We start from the raw sequence: 19,317 nt of genomic DNA on the forward strand, positions 1-19,317 counted from the left end.
TTAAGAAAATATAAAGGGAGATGAGAAGAAGGCCTAAGATAGAATTTTGTGGGGAAGTGATGTAGAGGATGAGCCAAAAAAATGGAAACGAGGAGGAGCCATTAGATAGTTAGAAAGATAATCAAGAAAGTGTAATGTCACAAAAATCCAGAGAGAAGATTTTCAATTTCAGTATCTCGGTCTAGAAAGATGAATATAAAAAAAGCCCACCAGATCTGGGAATGATGATATCATTGGTAATTTTAGAAAAGCAGTTACAATTAATTGATGAGAAACAAGATGGAATATGGTTGAGGAAAAAGAGATTTATTTGAGGTAGTGAGTATAGACAGCTTTTCCAAGGACTTTTGCTGATAAAGGAAAGAGAGATATAGGTCAATTGCTTGAGGAAATGTTATGACCTAGTGGAATTTTAAAGGATGGATATTAGGAAATAATTGGAAACAGTGGGGAAAGAACCAATAAATAGGGAGAGAATAAAGATTCATCATACATTTAGGAAAATAAGGGGAAATGAGAAATTATATCATGAGGTTTTGAGATGAAGAGAATGGGAATTCTTTGGGTGAAGAATGAACTCTTAGTGAATTATCTGGGATTTCCAGGAGAGTTACTATGACCCAAGAAAATTTCTCCAAAGAAAATGACATAAAAAGATAAAGATATACATTTTTCAGCATCCTGCTAAAATCTTCAGTTATTTTCTAGAAAATAGTAAGACTTTCACATTTGACTGGAATCAACTCTAGGCAAAACAATGAAGGTTGTTAAAGTTTATTTTCAATATTCTTCTGACTTTGTCTCTTTCCCTTTCTTTACAAGATCTTATTATAATGCCTCTTCATACTGCAGAGGTGATACTAGGTTCTGTTGTTTATTTTTATTTATATATTTTGTTTACTTCTACTATATCATTATATGTACTGTTCCATATCTATAGTACCTTAATTTTGTAACAAAGTTGTAGGGGTGACATTTTCTCATCTCTTCTTCCAGGTAAATTTTAATTATTATACAGTGTTTTTTTTAATTTGTTTTTCCCACTTACATTATTATAGTTATTACATATTTATATGTACTTAATAATATAACAGAGTTTTATATAATGTAACATATGTAGCATGATATATACATATATATATACATATATATATGGCTGTTGTTATTTTAAATAAATTTAGTTGTTCTTTCTTCACTTTGCATCAGTTCATATAGTTTTCTAATGCTTCTATGTATTCTTCACAATCAAAATTTCTTATATCTTAATTATAATTCACAAATGTGCTATAATTTGTTTACCCAATAACCAAATGATGAGCAGTAGTTTCCAGTTCTTTATTACTACAAAATTGCTACTAAAAATTTTTAGTATTATGTGAGGCCTCTCTTTCCATCTTTGATTTCCTTCAGGTATATGCCCAAATGTAGATTTTTAAATTAAAAAGTCTTGGTATTTTAGTCAATTTTGTTACCCAGTCTTTCAAAATTACTTTTCTTGATAATGATATATCATTATATAAATTGTTCTCATTCTTTTCATTTTATGTCATATCCATGAACAGGTAGTTTCCAATTTTTTCTGAAATTGCCCATTTTTAGTCATCTCTTATCAAGAACATTTATTTATATTCATACAGCCCAATTTGTTTAGCCATTCCCCAGTAACTAGCAACCGCTACTCCCTAAGTTTCCAATTTGTGGCTCATAAATTATGTTTTTTAATAGTTCAGAGCCACAGAGTATCTTGAATTTGAAAGTACTTAACCAATGCCCATCATTTGCTGAATGGCTGGATAAGTTATGATATGTGAATGTTATAGAATATTATTGTTCTATAAGAAATGATCAGCAAGATGATTTCAGAAAAGCCTGGAGAGATTTAAATGAACTGATGCTAAGTGAAGTGAGTAGAGAACATTGTACATAGCAACAAGATTATATGATGATCATTTTTGATGGACATGGCTCTTTTCACCAATGAGGTGATTCAGGCCTCTTTCAATAGCCATGTGATAGAAAAAGCTATCTTTATCCAGAAAGAAGACAATGGGAATTGAATGTGGATCACCACATGTTAGGATTACTAGGTGAGAACTCAGGTTGTCTGGACAATGACAAGGTGAGAATTCAGGTTGTCTGGTGAGAACTCAGGTTGACTTGATAAGAGGAGCAAGCTCATTGGTTGGAGTACTTCTTCCCAGAAGCCCTTGCATTATCCCACACCCATTCTCTGGGAGGATAAAAGAGGACACCACTCCAGAGATAGGAGAAGACTCTGCACTACATCAGGCTTGACGGGGCTCTCTGCAGGAAGGGAAGTCACTTCTCTGGACAAGAGTTAACAGCAACTGCCTGGAGACAACGGTTCACTACAGGAAGAAGAATCTGTCCAAGAGATTTGAGTTGACACAGCAGATCTCTTCCCAGAGAGCGATCGGCAGCGTCTGGAGACAACAGCATGCTACAACGACATAGTTTATTATTATTTTTTTTTATCTTTTTTGTTGTTTGCTTGCTTTTTGTTTTCTTTCTCATTTTCCCCTTTTTGATTTGATTTTTCTTGTGCAGTATGATAAATGTGGAAATATGTATAGAAGAATTGTACATGTTGAACATATATTGGATTACTTGCTGTATAGGGGAAGGGGTGGAGGAAGGGAGGGAGAAAAACGTGGAACACAAGGTTTTGTTAGGATGAATTATGAAAACTATTTTTGCATGTATTTTGGAAATAAAAAAGCTATTGGATCATATAGATGGTGCAATGGATAGAGCACCAGCCCTGGGATTAGGAGGACCTGAGTTTGAATACAACCTCAAATACTTAACACTTATTAGCTGTGTGACTATGGGCAAATCATTTAACCCCAATTGCCTTTTCCTCCCCCCCAAATTATTATTAATAAAAAAGCAAAAATAAAGTACTTAACCACCTTCAGGACTCAGTCTGGGAATACAAGTCAGGAGTTAGTCCTAGAGATGTTGCTACATCCTTGTAAAGGATGAAGGAAATTTATGCTTTGGATTAACTAGCCTCTGGAATCCCTTTTAGCTCTGAATTTCTATGTTTATTTGTTGTTTTTAGGAAACCAAGGTGCTGTATCATAATGATTCTATTTGATTCCAGTCTCATACTTGAACTTCAGAGAAAAAAAAACACTTATTTTTTCAGCTTTATTCTTATAATGATCTATATTTCTTAAGCTACTAAGGATATACTACAGCATCCAAAGTCAGCAAGGGTAAGAATTAAGCCACAAGTAAAGTAAAGGTTTTCATTCTCTGTACTTCAAACTTCCCACTTCCCCCACGTGACTATTGTTTGAAAATATTTGTTTTCCCCTCATTTCCTTGGCTACTTACTACTCCCCTTACTTATCTCAAGATTATTTTCCAGAAACAATCCTAGCTAAGAGAAAAAATGCAAACTATTTTTAGTTATTAGCCTTTGTGAATGAACAAGTCTATGGTCAGCAATAATAACCTTAGCTATGTTGCAGAATTGCCAGAGTCCATAGATCTGGGTGATTTGGTCAGAGAGTTTTTAAGGAAAGCACAGCCATAGGGCTTGATTATCCTTTAAACCCTTTGGGGTTTTTTTGTCCTCTTGTGAGACAAACTGGTTTCACTGGTTTAATTTTTCTTCAGTCTCAATAATTGCAGTGTTGTGCTAAGATACGCAGAAGAAACTATGCAATCTGAAAACACAAAAGTTGTATTTTAAATTTAGGCATTTTCCTTAGTCAAATAATGATAATAAGAACAGCTAATAAATTAGTAATATTTATATAGCACTTACAATTTGCCAGGCATCATGCTAAACACTTTATAATTTGTATCTCAATTGAGTCTCATAACAATGCTAAAAGGTAAGTGCTATTATGATCCCCATTTTAGTATGGAAAAAAATGAGATAAATAAGGTGACTTGTTCGGAGTCCCACAATTAGTAATGTCTGAGGCCAGATCTGAACTCAAGATCCAGCATTCTATCTACTATACTACCTACTTATCTTGTAAATAGGAATTGAAAATCATGAATATAATTCATAACTGGATCATCTATGATGACTGAAATATTATAAAAATTGAAATATGTGTATACACATATGTATGTAATTATATATACCTATATTCAACCTATCATTAAATCAAATATCTGAAATTCCCCTTCTACCAATAATCCAAGTAATTATGTGCCTCCTAAAACTAGGGAGCTGACTATCCTATTGAATTTTGTACTGTGCAGTCCTCAGCTGGACTACTGAGTTCATTTCTGGTATTCACATTTAGGAACAACATTGATAAACTAGAAACCTTCTAAAGAGGATCATTCAGGATTGGGAAAGATCTTAACTTCATAATTTATGTGGGTTGTTGAAGGTACAGGGGATATTTCATCCTGATTTTAAAAAATGTTTCCAAGCAAGTTTTTCATTAAGTATTTGAAAAGCTTTTCCCCAGAAGAGATATTAGATGTATTCTGCTTGGCTTCAGGACAGAACTAGGGACAACATATAGAGATTATGAGTTCTGATTCCTTTAATTTCCAGGGAAATTATGCGAATAAGGGCTGACCATCCTCTTCCTTAACCCTCGGTTCTGTTTCTCTCTGGGGATGGCTCAATGTAGGAGAATTTCTTGGTCCGATCTCTGACATCTTTTCCTTGCCTTATCACTAACTGGATTTGACTTTGTATACTACTGTAGTCCTGGTAGGCGCCAACCAGATTATATTAGTTTCAGACTTCATTATAGTTTCATCTCTGTCTCTTGATCCACTTATATAGTCACTTTCATTGCCTTTGGACTTTGCATCCTTTTGCTAATGCCTGTATCCTTCTCCCATTGGTGATTTGCTCTCAAGGGCTCTATTTTGAGAAGGGTCCCAGACCAGCCAACCTACATTCCCCTCCTCTCTATGCTTCTAGCTCTCCATACTTCAATATCGTGCCTCATCTAAAGTCTCACACTGGAACATCCATCAGTCCCAATAATGTTCTCCCCCAGGAACAGAATACTAGCCTTAATTTTGAAAAGGGCCTTAGAATTATTGATTTCAATTCCCCTTTTGGTTATGTTTCTGAATTTAGTGCCATGCTCTAACATACTGCTATTACCAACTCACCCTTTTTCCTGCTTCCTTTTTTTGTGTTGTCTTCCTCTGTTAGATTTTAAGTTTACTAACAACACATACTGTTTTTCTTTGTCCTTGTATTTGTATCCTTAGTGCTTTGTACACTGTCTGACATATAGTAAATGCTTAATATATATATTACTTTGCCAGTTAGAGCTTTCTAGAAGTGCAAGAGGCTGCCTCTAGAGATAATTGGTACCTATCCTTTGGAAATCTTCAAGGAAAGACTATATAACTCCTTAGTGAGAAAATTGAAGAAATCATTCTTGTTCTGCTATGGGTTTAACTAGAAGGCTTCTGAGGAGATCCCACATAAATCTGAGTTTCTGAGTCTTTGAGTTCATTTATACCTATATTAACTTTAAAGTATTAGGGTGGTATAAGAGTTATTTTATAATTATTACTAACATTTATAATAAAGGTAAAGAAAGTTAAATGAAATGTTTGATAATTAATATTTAATATTCAGTATACTTTTTATTTTATATTCTGGCTCAAACTCAAGGTCAAAACATAAAAAGATAGGTATCTTTAGATGATTAGTGCTGAAGAATGATTGAAATAAAACATTGATAGATACCATAACAATGATTCTTGTGAAAAACTCAAATTTGGCATCTGGAATACTGCTTGGCTCTTTTCATCACAAGACTATTGAAAGTGGCTTGAATTGTTGAAGAGAGCCATGTCCATCAGAATTGAATGTCATATAATCTTGTTGTTGCTGTTTATAATGATCTCTTGGTTCTGATTATTTCACTCAGCATCAGTTCTTGTAAGTCTCTCCAGGTCTCTCTGAAATCATCTTGCTGATCTTTTCTTACAGAACAATAATATTCCATAATATCAATATACCATAACTTATTTAGCCATTCTCCAACTGATGGGCATCCATTCAATTTCTTGTCACTACAAAAAGGGCTGCCACAAACATTTTTGCACATGTGGGTCCCTTTCCCTTTTTTAAGATCTCTTTGGGACATAAGTCCAGTAGTAACACTGCTGGGTCAAAGGTACGCACAGTTTGTTAACTCTTTGGGCATAGTTCCAAATTGCTCTCCAGAATGGCAGGATCTGTTCAAAATTCCATCAACAATGTATCAGTGTCCCAGTTTTCCCACATCCTCTCCAACATTCGTCATTATCTTTCCTTGTCATCTTAGCCAATCTGAGAGTACACATAGCTTTTAAAGTCAATTGACTAAACGGTATGGTTTCTAGGGTACCTATCCCCCCCCAAATTCCCTCACACATAACTTCTTGGTCTGGCTTGCTAAGAATTCAAATCCCTTTGATTGGACAAATAGACAAAACCTTTTTATTTTTATGTAACTAGAAATAAGATATAAAAGACAAATACTTCTAAAATAGGTAATATTGATAAATTCATACTAATATGTGACTTTGATTGACAGAAGAATGTCTCCTAATAGTTGGGTTTAATGGAGAGGGAGAGCAAAGTAGAAAAGGAGGGGTAGAGAGTGGAAAAGAGGAGGTGAATATTAAAGACTAAAGGAAATGGAGCCCCTGGGAAGGATGAAAATACAAATGTAGGAGACTAGAAGTTTGAAAATAAGAATTTCCTGTTTTGTAATTATGACTAAGTCTAGATCTAGTTATTACTTCTCTTCTTGTTGGACAGTAAATTTCAATTTTTACCTTGATATGTCTATCTGCTGTTGGAAGTTGAGAAATGGATTGAATTTGAGATGTTGTTTGGGTGCCTGGAATTGGCAAATTTCCTGTATTACAAATGATCTTATTCTGGGCCATAAAAACCCCTTTTTTTTAAACATTAAACTGACCACAAGGGGTTCCCTCTTTTGACCATGCAGATCTCATCTGGGTAGGAAAACTGACATGATTTGATCACACCATTTGGAAGAATACAAGGCCTTATCATTTGCTTCTATATCCTATCATCTGCCTATTTTCCCTGACTCCATGATTATCATTTCATCTAAAGATATATCCTAAGGATCCTTGGGACCTTGCCATTGTGTGGGATGTAGAAGACCCTTACTCAAAATGACTACTCAGAGATCACTCAGCAGAAGGCAGAAAAGTTGTTTATTGAAAACCTCTGAAGGATGAGCCGTCCCATTGCAAGATAAGAAAGAGAAAGCTCATTGTAGGAGGGCTAAAGAAGTCGTAAAGATACATAGCTTTTATACAAGAAATTACATCACAAGTAAGAGAGCATTGAGAAGGGGAAGGGGAGGCATCTAATTGATTGTTGCTATTTGGAGAGATTGGAATGGAAGGTTTATGTTACAAAAGATTACATCATAAGTTGGGGAATAGAGAGAAATAGATACCAAAGCTGGAGAGCTTTGAAAGACAAATAAATACTTCATTCTGTAAGTCACTCTTTGGGAAAAGAAAATTGGGATGTTAGCAAAGCACCTCTTAGCCAACTATTATCCTATAGTTTATAATAAAGGGTTAGACACTATTGTATTAATGAGTTTATGTTTGTGCTGAGATTGACATAGGGATAAGAGATATGCATCAAAAGGTTGTTCTGGTGAGGTTAACATAGTCATAACACCTTAGCTTGTGTGTGTGTGTGTGGGGGGGCAATTGGTGGAAAGTGACTTACTCAGGGCCACAGCATATGTAGTAAGTGTCTGAGATTGAATTTGAACTCAGATCCTCCAGTGCTCTATTCTCTATGCCATCTAGGTGCCTCCAACATACACATAAATCAAAGGATTGTAGGGCTACAAACAGTTCATTTTAAAAATTAAAGTTTTAATATTAAATTTTAAGTAATATAACTTGCTATTTATAGAATAGCAGTATTTAAAGTTTTGATTATTATGTCTAAACAATTTCAGAAACCCAATTCTAGAGCTTCTTTAAAAACAGTTTTTGTTGTTTTGTTTTAAAATTTTATTAATATCTTTTGTTTTTGCATTACCTTCTTTCCCAATATATTCTTTCTTTTACTCACAGTCAGAGAGCCATCTCTTATACCAAAAATAAAGATTTTTAAAAGAGCAGTTTGGCAAAACTACCTTGATGGCAACTGAATCTAACAGGGCAGAAGTATTCCATATCCACAGTCCCTCTACCTTTATTAAGAATGTAGGGAAATCCATTCTCAGAGCTTTCTCTGGGGCCAAAGTTAGTCATTATAATAAAATTACACATTTTAAAAGGATAGTTATTCTTTAAAGGTAACACGGGACTTAGCATATAGCAGATAATAAATATTTCTTGAACAAAAACTGAGAGGACATACTAAATATAATTAATCAACATTATGTATTCATTTGCAGGAAGCTAAGTATGGAAGGCATTAAACATACAAAATATTTCCATGCCATGCCTTCCCTCCCACATACTTTTCTCTACTTTCAATAGAGCTTGAAACAGCTGACTCAGCTGTTATTACTGCTGAGGGGAAAATACAGTACTTTTTGCTGACACTATTTTTTAGGTAATATTTATAGACATTAAAGATAAAAAAGTCTTCTTAAACCACTGGATTTATCCCTTCACTCATGCAAAAAAATAATTAAATACATATTTTTTTCTAAGACCAGATTTTGCCTATAAAGCCCTTATTATCTTAAGGTCCACTCTTTTTCTCTCAGAAAAATATTTCCTTTCTTCATTGCCTTTTAATTATCTTCCTCATTCTTATTTATACAAAGTGTGGAACAGTGTATGTAGCATTGATAAATTAGAAACCCTGAATTTTCATAGTGACTTTGAAAGTAATTAATTTTATGATCTTGAGCAAATCACTTACCCTGTCTGGGAAGAACGAGATAGTCTCAAGGTCTCTTTCATCTCAAAATGTTAAGATTCCATGATTATCTGAAGATCAGTCTAATCACTTTCCAACTTTGATACTTCTGTGGTACAAGGGAGACTGTGAATCCCCTCTAGTTACATGTAATGTTTTTCTCTAGATTATAACATTCTCTGGGAGCAGGTTTCTTAGGGAGCTTCTAAAGGCAGCCTTTATTTCAGTTCAGTTCAATCACCCCAAATGTACCCAGGAGTTAAAGTCCAGATCCTTTATTGTGTCCTTCAAATATTGTCTCCTTCAAAATAGCCCGGTTAACTTTAATTGAGGCCTATCTCTCTCCTTGGTACCGAGAACTCTTGCTGCTAGTCCTTTGTCTCTGCCAACTTCAGCCTCTGATCTTCCCAAAGTCTCCAGCCAGCACAAATGTGGAAGTGGAAATAAATCTGACTATGTCTCCCAGAGAGTGGGCTTGTGGGTTTATGTGAGCTTGTCGCTCTGGCCCCAAGAGCTTCTTGCTTATATTTCTGCCTGACTTGTGAATCTCCTCTTTATATATGCTCTCTAAAGGTGTGAACTCCTTTGAAGGTGGGAACTAAGTACATAAGCATTGTATCTATCAGTGACTTAGCACCTTGTTTCAAGTTCTGGTCCATAACAATTACATATCTTTGAACATCATTAGAGGGTACTACTTACATTAGAGGTTTGTGGGAACTACACACAAGGCACATATATAGTCTGAGATTGGAAGAAAGCATCTATCACTTATATTTGCATGAAACCTTAACGTTGACAATGTGTGTTACTTACAACAACTCTGTGAGATTGCTGTCATGAACATCATTATTATCCATTTACAAGTAAAAGAGGTTAAGAGTCTTGCTAACATGTGTCAGAGGTAACTCTCAAACCCAGGTCTTCTTGGTGAGCTCTTTTAACTTCAAATAGAGTGCTTTTCCCTTTATAGCAATCTATTCTGAATACCTAGAAAATATTGGTGAAACTAATATTATGTAGATCAGTCAACTTCTAATGTCTCCTCAAAGTATCAGACACTTAAATATACTGGAATTATATTTATTTTCTATAATCAATAAAGAACACATTTCACAAATATTAGTTACAAACTTATGGAAAAAACTTATATTTTTCCTACATTATAAATTCCTTTCTTCCTTTGACTTGATTAAATTCTCTTACTTTCAGTCTTCAGAATTCCTCATTGTTTATATGTTCCATCCTGTTCATACCTCCTCCTCAACTCTTCTCACCATAGGCCTCTATATTCTCCTTCTTATATTTTTAGTCCTTTAGAGATCATTGTATTTTTCAATCTTAAATAACCCTGGAAGAAATTGGTATTAAAACTATGGGGCTTTGTTTTCAAGAGATTTAGAAGTAGGATGGACTTCAAGAGCCAACTAGTAATGGGATTCTCTTCCCACTGAGGAAACTGAATTTCATGGAGATCAAATTTTTGCCTGTGGTCACAAAAGCAATCTATCCCTTTTTCCTCTGACCAAATGAAATCTGGAATCAATTTGTTCATAAATGCTAGTCTTATACATATTCACAAAACACATGTGCATGTACACATATATAAGTACATGTGTGCATAAATACATATATGCATGTGAGCATATATACACTGATAGACAAGCTCCATTTATTATCCATTCACCTTTATGTCATAATCTGAACAACATACATTGTCATCTGAGAAATATACATATTAGGAAAATATAGGAAAAGAACATGGGCATTTTTTATTCACAAAAGCAAAGGTAAAATTGTTTTTGTTGGGCAACTTGAGTAGTGGTGCTATATGTATCTTTGTTTCATTGTTGTATCAAGTATCTGTGATTTTTCCATGGCTATTCTCCATACTTGGAATGCACTTGCTCCTTACTTCTCTCTCTCAGAATTCCTAATTTCCTTCAAACACCATCCAAAGAACTCATCTTCTACATGAAACCTTTCCTGATAACCAAGCTGCTTTATCGCTTCCTCTTCATTCCCTAGTATATATTTCTGTTTACCTATCAAAGTACATGATGTTTTCCCCAGTTAGGTTATAAATTCCTTTAATGCAGGGTCTGCTTTAACTTTTCTCATTGTGTCCTTAGTACCTAATCAGTGTCTGGCACGTAGAAAATCTTTAATGAAAACTTGTTGATTGATTGGTTTGATTAAAGAGAAAACAATTTTGGTAATGAATGAAATTCTTGAGATTAGATGAGCCCTTAAACAAATAAAGTAGTGGGTCAGTGGAACAGGTTAGGTTCACAAGACCCAGTAGTCAATGACTGTAGTAATCTAGTGTTTGATAAGCCCAAAGACTCCAGCTTCTGGGATAAGAATTCACTATTTTACAAAAATTGTTGGGAAAACTGGAAAAAAGCATGACAAAAACTAGGCATTGATCAACATCTAACACTCTAAGGTTAAGATTTGATTTAGACACAAAGAGTAATACAAAAAACAAATTTAGGAGAACAAGAGATAGTCTATCTCTCAGATCTATGGAGAAGCAAGGGATTTATGGCAAAAGAAGAACAAGAGAACATTATAAAATGTAAAATGGCTAAATTTGATTACATTAAATTAATAAGTTTTTGTACAAACAAAACTAATGGAGCCAGATTGGAAGGGAAAAGGTGGGAAAAAAATTTTTACATGAAATGTTTCTGATAAAGGTCTTATTTCTAATATATAGAAAATTGGCTCAAATTTCTAAGAATACAAGTCATTCCCCCAGCTTATAAATGGGAAAGGATATAAACAGACAATTTTCAGAAGAAGTAATTAAATCCATTTATTGTTATATGAAAAATGCTCTGTCACTTGATTTGAGAAATGCAAATTAAGACTCTGACGTAAGACACTTTCCAGATTGGCTTAGATGGCAAGAAAAGATGATGATAAATGTTGGTTAGATGTGGAAAAATTGGGACACTAATGCATTTTTGGCAGAGTTGTGAACTGAACCAACATTCTAGAGAGCAATTTGAAATTATGCCCAAAGGGCTATAAAACTGTGCATTTTTGATCCTGTAGTGTCACTACTGGGTCTGTAGTCCAAAGAGATTATAAAAATGTGCAAAAGGTGCATATGTGCAAAAATATTTGTAGCAGTCCTTTTTCTAGTGGTAAAGAACTGAAAATTGAGTGGATGCCTATTAGTTGGAGAATGGCTGAATAAGTTATGATATATAGATGTAATTGAATATTATTGTTCTATAAGAAACTATGAGCAGATTGATTTCAGAAAAGACTGGAAAGAATTACATGAACTGTTGCTAATTGAAATGAGCAGAACCAAGTGCAACAGCAATAACCAGATTATGTAATGATCAACTGTGATGGACTTGGCTCTTTTCAACAATGAGGTAATTCAGGTCAAATCCAATAGCTGGAAAGAGACATCTGCATTCAGAGAGAAAAATTGTGGAGACTGAATGTGAATCAAAGCATGGTGTTTTCGCCTTTGTTGTTGTTGTTGCTTATTTGCTTCCCCCCTCTCTCTTTCACATGTTTTTCCCCCCTTTCTTTGAACTGCTTTTTCCTTTTTTTTTTTTTTTTAATTCTTCTCCCTTCCCCTCACCTCCTCTCTTAGATGACAAGTAATCCATCCACATGGTAAAAAATATATGTAAATCCAATATAGGCATATGGATTTATACAATTATCTTGCCACATAAGAAGAATCAGATCAAAAAAGGAAAAAAATGATAAAGAAAACAAAATGTAAGCAAACAACAATGAAAAGGATGAAAATGCTATGTTGTGATCAATACTCAGTTCTCACAGTCCTCTTTCTGGGTGGAAATGGTTCTCATCATCACAAGATTATTGGAATTGGACTGAATCATCTCCTTGTTGAGAAAAGCCACATCCATCAGAATTGATCACCATATAATCTTGCCATTGCTGTGTACAATAAAATTCTGGTTCTGCTTATTTCATTAGTTACGTTTCATGTAATTCTCTCCAGGCCTCTCTGAAATCACCCTGCTGATTGTTTCTTATAGAACAATAATATTCTACAACTTTTTTATACCATAACTTATTCAACCATTCTCCAACTTATGGAATCCACTCATGAACTGTCTTTTTCTTGCATAGCATGATGAATATGGAAATATGTTTAGAAAAATTATACATGTTTAGCTTATATCATATTGCTTGCTGACTAGAGGTGAAGGGAGGGAGTAAGGAAAGAAGGAAAATAAATTTAGAACACAAAGTTTTGCAAAGGTGAATGTTGAAAACTATCTTTGCATGCATTTGGAAAAATAAAAAGGTATTTAAAAAGAAAAAAAAAAAAAAGATGAGATGAATTCCATGGGTGATCTGGCCAAAACCTTACTGGGAAGTGATCTTAGGTTTCTATAGCATGATCCAAACTCTTGACCTTAAGGCTACTTGTAAAGGAAAGATATATGCTGAACTAGTTATAACTGGTTTCTTCCAACTCTGGCTTGAATGATACAAGCAGGAAGAAGGGAGGGGCAGAAGAGCTTGATTAACCTGCCTGTCATTGACTAATACTGATTCAAACCAGTTGAGACTTCTTACTGAAGACAGAAGATAAATATCAAAGGAACTAAGTTCATAGTGACTACTCAAAGCAAGACATTATTCTGACCTAGTTATTCTGAGGTTGAGCCAATTGTGGGAAGCTTGTCAACAATTGCTCTACTATATAATGCATGTCGAGTAGAATTAGCATTATGCATTTTAATAAATAGATGGTTTAAAAGGCTTTAAATGAATTATAATATTTTTTCACTATTAAGTACAATAGGTTAAGCAGTTTCTTAATGCCCGAGGTATTGAGAAACATGAACCTGACCTCACATAAGGAGAAAGAGAATAAATATTCACTGTTGTTTTGTTCTGTAGGGTCTAACTCTTCATGACTCTATTTGTAGTTTTCTTAGCAAATATAATGGAATGGTTTTCCATTTCCTTTTACAGCTCATTTTATAGTTGAGGAATTGAGGCAAACAAGGTTTTCTCAGAGTTAGTAATATAGCTAGTAATTGTCGAAGGCTGGATTTGAACTCAAGGAAGTTCTTGACTCCAGGAAGGCATATCCAATATGCCATCTAACTACTCTTTATCCAAGTAGCTAAATTAGCAATTCCTTATGTTAAAAATTTTCTTATAAATTTTAAGAATAAAAACTGCTGCTATTCCATTTTAGCCTTACATCAGATATAAGTAACTCTAATGTTAAAAGTCATTATTAAAAATACTTAATTTGTTTTAGTACAATCTATTATTTCATATCACATGTAAATAATGATATGTAGAAATAGTATTTATCATTTATTGGTTTAGAATTCTATGGGACAGTAACTATGATTACAAAGTAAGTATTAAGGAATTAATTATTTGAGTCCCCAAATTTAAAAAATTCCTTATAGATTAAAAAAAATTCTATTGAATATTACTGCTGGATTGGTTTTTTGGTTATTGTTTTGTTTTGGAGAGGGAAGAATTTGGAAGCAGAGAAATATGACTAAATCATAATATCAAGATAGATTTCTAGTAAGTTGATAACATTTTGCTTTTGGAATTAGGTAACAAAATATTTGAAACTAACAAAACAATAAGGAGGAGGCTTGTATCTTAGTGTTATTTTTGGTGTGTATGATATCAGCTTTAGCAGTCATTCTCATATGTCAAATTAGTAAATGAAGCTATCTGAGAGAACCAGAAATAAAAGAATAGACAATGAAGATCCCAGTCCCTTCCATGGGCCTAAATAGAACTAACAAACTATATAGGTTGAAGAAGAAGAGACCAGATGGAGGGAGATTCTCATTCCAACTCCACCTTCCTCAAATCATCAAAAGATGAAGAAATGGAATGTAAATCTTCCTCAGCTCCAAGGTGTGTGTAGGAAGATAAAACTCTTGTTGGCCCAATACTCAAACCCAACAAACTTCCTGGAGTTGGGATGACAAAATGGGTACAGATTGTCTCTTTTTTTGGGGTGGAGTTATTGGGGAGGTGGTTTGGACTAGGAAAAATCAGGACAACATTATATTGCTCCAAAACTTAGTAGGAACTGATTTATGCTCGGATTTATCTCATAAAATTTTATTTGTAGCTATGGGAACAGGAATAATTTTATCTGGGAATTCTAATTATTACCACTTAAATGCAAATCCATGAGTGTTCAACATAAGAACAGATATCTTATTTGACTCCTCTGAAGCAGGGAAAGTCATTTTTATCATTGTCCTTTGTTCTTGAAGAGAACCATGACATCAGGAGGGTGATGCCATGATATGCAAGTGAATTGGATTCTGAAATGAAGGAGGGCTGTGCAAGGTCACTGGCCTCATTTTCCCCTCCAGAGTCATTTAGGTCAAGTGGCCAGATATAGATTAGGACAACTAGAGATGAGCCTGGATGCACTGGGCAACCTTGGCCTTTTAAAGCTAAGGTCTTCAACAAATCTCAGTTTGATTTTACAAATGGAGAAACTGAGGGTCAAAAAGACTGATGGTCGTAGAAATATTAAATGAGGCAACTGAAATTGAACTGGGACTTTTGATTCCAAGTCCAGGATTTTTAATTTTAAAAACATTTCTGAATCCTATTAGTATAGGACTATTAACTTTTTATTTTCCATCTCTCTCTCATGTATTTATATGTTATTGTAAAACATTATTTAAAGATAAATTGACAGGTTTGTACAGGTTTGTATTATATCTGCTTAGTACAAAAGGATGTTGTAGAAAATAGCATGTTATGTCTTAAAATGCCTATATGAGTTACTGCATATGATTATTTTTCCCCAATAGATGATAATTTTTTGTTCTAATCTGTGATCTGGTAGACAGAATTCTCTCTACTATTGCAAATTAGTAACTATTCTGCAATTTATATTCTTAGAGAATTGTTTAGGGCCCTGAGAGGACCTAGTTAAATGATTTGCCCATGGTTGCACAATCAGTATGAGTTCAGTATCTGAACCCAGATCATCCCATTTGGTCATCTGTAATGTCTGGGCTAGCTTTTTGGAGGTCTTCCAGAAGGGTCTTGGTCTCAGCAGGATAGTCACTATGAGGATGGACAAGATTAAAGTCCAAAGTCTTTATTGTCTCCTTCACAGTCTGTCTGTCATAGTCTGACCCAGTCTCCTCCAGCAATCTGCTAGTCGTCTCAACCAGTTTCAGTCTGATTCTGACTTTGTCCCAGTTCTCTCAGCCCTTAAATACCCTATTACAATTATGTCATTACAGTATACTGAGGATAAATAAATCTAGAGTGACTATATCATTATATCAAACTAAAGTGATTATATTATTATATCATACTAGATATATGTGAACTAGAGAACCATTATCTCATCAATTCCAGTGAGTTAACACCTTGTTTCAAGTTTACTTTTCCAGAGTTCTGGCCCTCTGTAATCATCCTACTATCACGCTAATATATCTCTCTAAAACAGTAATTCATAAAAACTGATATTTATGTATGACATATAAAAATATCAGTATATATAATATACTTATATATGCATGTGTGTATGTAAATATATATGCATGTTTTTCTCTATCAAATCTATATCTCTGTATATCTTATGAGAGCTGGTGATTTCTCTTATCATAATCTAATATTCTATATTAGGCAATTAATAAAAGTTTGATCAGTTATTCAATTGTATTTGATGAAAGGCAGCATCAGAATTATGAAATATCAATGAGTTCATATTGTTTTCAGCACTTGGGAGCTCCTGAAACACCTGCTTTTAAAGTCACAACAAAAACATGCCAAACTTTAAAAACAAACAAAACCACAACTCATTTTATCATATAGATCTGCAAGCTGGCATCCTCATCTGATTTCAGCTCTGATTAAGCTTTAGAAGATAGTTAAAACAACTTCTCAGATAAACTTCCTGGAAGTTCTTCCTCCTCATCCTTAAAATAAGCCAGATACTTCCAGATATCAGAAGGTGAAATATTCATCACCAAGAAATATATGTTGTTATTCTTCTTTTTAAACAAAGACCAATTTCCCAAGGTTACAATAGTTACTATACTAGGTAGAATTAATTGTTTGTGGAAGTATCTGTATTTTAAATGAATATTTATATCTTATTTCTTTGCTTGAAGCATTATAAATAAAAATGATTATGTATAAGGCTTGTAGATTACATGAAACAATATTAAGGTAATATTTATTATGTATGTCATTCAATAAAAATGCTTTTAGAATTTTATGGGATTTGATAAAGCTATAAACAGTGATGTTTTTCCCCTTTGGGACTAACAATACAACTGATCCATGCATAATGGCTCTTCAGTACTCCATTCAAATCTACATAGCCAATTATCTTGATACTTTTATGAATATTAAAACAATCTGAGTTTTAAAATATCAATTTTACCTGAATTTGGAATTTAGTTAGGGGAAGATTTGGAGTTTAGTCAGAAATATTTAACTATTCTAAGGTTTAATCAGTGGTGATTAAGGTCTTCTGCTTGGTGGTCAAAGAGCTTTACAGATAAAATTGTCATAGGATCATAAAGTCAGAGCTCAAAAGGACCTTAGAGGTTAGGTCCAATCTCCCTCCACATTGCCTCACTTTAGAGATAAGGAACCCAAATCCTAGGACGTTAAGTATTTTTCTGGGTCATACAAGAAAACCATAAGTGAGGTAGAATTTAAATGCAGGCAGGTCTTCCTGGCCCTGAGCTCTCTCCATTGTATCATCTTGCTGTCTAGTGATTTAATAAGTCAGCAATTATGAAAGAAGGAAGTGACTTCACTAGCTATTGCTAAAGTCTCCCACCTGGGATTCTGTCATGGAATCAGAAGCTTCAATTGTTCCCAAGGCAAAGACATGGGGCTTTTTATCTTCTTCCTCCACACAATTTCTTAACTTTCCTAGTCCAAACTTACCTTGATTTCAGCTGAGTGTAGAGAGAGGGAGAGGAAGTACTAAAGGGAGAGAGAAAGAGGAGAAATATGGGTGCAGGCATCTTCTATCTGTCCCAAAGCATTTACTTCCATTTGCCAGCATAAGGCCTGTCTATATTCCCAGCTGGGATGTGGAGAGTCTCCAGTACAAAGGATAACAAACTATCCTTTGCTTTCAAGTCTTCCATCTCCTGCTGTATTTGTTCTCTGAGGGAAGAGGAAAAGGAAAGGTGATGGAGACTAGGACTTCTTTTTCCTGTCATTCAGTTTTGACCTCCATCTCCTACTGTGTCCTTTTTCTGTTTACTATCTACCCTTAAGAGGAAAAAGGAGTAGTGAAACAGGGCATCCCATATGACCACATGACAATTTGACTGTGTTTCATACTATATTTGCCTCTGATCTGATCTCCAGTCTCCATTGGCACGAGTGGCATCCTTCACTCAATGATCAACATTCTCATATTCTTCACATTCCAGTAATTCTGAACTCTTGTAGAATATCTTCTAAACCTCATTCCCTGTTTCTTATCCCAATCCTCCATTCTAATAGCAGTCATCCCTTTCACTGTGTTCTTTGAAATGCCTTTTATTTATGAAACAAGCTTCCCTTCATCATTAATCTTTTCCTCTAATACTCCTTCCATCTACTAGCTATTATCAATATCTATTTCCTCTCAGATGATATAGCCTCCATGGCCATTCTGTCCAGTATTGGCAATGCTTTCACTAATTCTCCTTGGTTCACTGGTTGAAGTAGAGTGGGATTGGAATACTCCTTGCTTCCCATTGCCACTTTCAAGTTCTCCTCCTACCTCCATCTTTCAGTAACTTCTCTTCTTTTGATTTTCCAGCTATTCATAACTATCACCCAACCAGAATACAGATAGATTGTTTACAAAACTCCAGATCACTCTTCTTCCTTCCTCAATGAGTTCAGTACATTGGTCACAAATTTTCTCTCTCTAACTCCTGCTGTCACAACCGACTTCATTATATATATTGCCTGTCCCTAAAACTCCATCAATATTTACTTTCTTAGCCTATTCACTTTCCATTATATATTCCTCCACTCCCTTATCCAATCACAACTTTTTGGAGTTTTATTTCTTCCTCTGTTTTTCCTTACAAAACATTTCATACAGTGACCTCCTCAATTCTTTCCCAAGTCTTCTCCCTTGAGTAGTCCCTATCTCCTCTTACCCCCATCTTGATTCCTTAGGAAACCAATTTAATTCTATATTGCACTCTTCTAGAATTCCTAGTTACCATATCATATCACTGATCCTGCCAAACCTCAGTTTGGGATCACTCTTACCATTTGCTATCTTCATTCCTAAACAGTTACACAAAATGAAGATAGGAAAAATTATGGAACTTTTCTAATGAAGTTCACTAGAAATGTATTTTAACTGGATCCTTACTGGGTACTTACTTATCTCATCCTTCATAGTGGCTCTTCTAAATCTTTTC

At 34.4% G+C, this 19,317-nt stretch overlaps 1 long non-coding RNA gene across 1 annotated transcript in view; it reads right to left on the minus strand.

The window, feature by feature from the left end:
• Positions 1-760: 760 nt before the first annotated feature.
• LOC141562771 (uncharacterized) overlaps positions 761-19,317 on the minus strand; it is a 66,741-nt gene continuing 48,184 nt past the window's right edge. The window contains exons 2-3 of the long non-coding RNA XR_012488243.1: positions 17,828-18,052; positions 761-2,461 (exon numbers count right to left, since the gene is read on the minus strand). This is a non-coding gene — a long non-coding RNA (uncharacterized LOC141562771). The remainder of the gene's footprint in view (positions 2,462-17,827; positions 18,053-19,317) is intronic.

Source organism: Sminthopsis crassicaudata, chromosome 3 (genome assembly GCF_048593235.1).
Source record: "Sminthopsis crassicaudata isolate SCR6 chromosome 3, ASM4859323v1, whole genome shotgun sequence".
Lineage (NCBI taxonomy): Eukaryota > Metazoa > Chordata > Mammalia > Dasyuromorphia > Dasyuridae > Sminthopsis > Sminthopsis crassicaudata.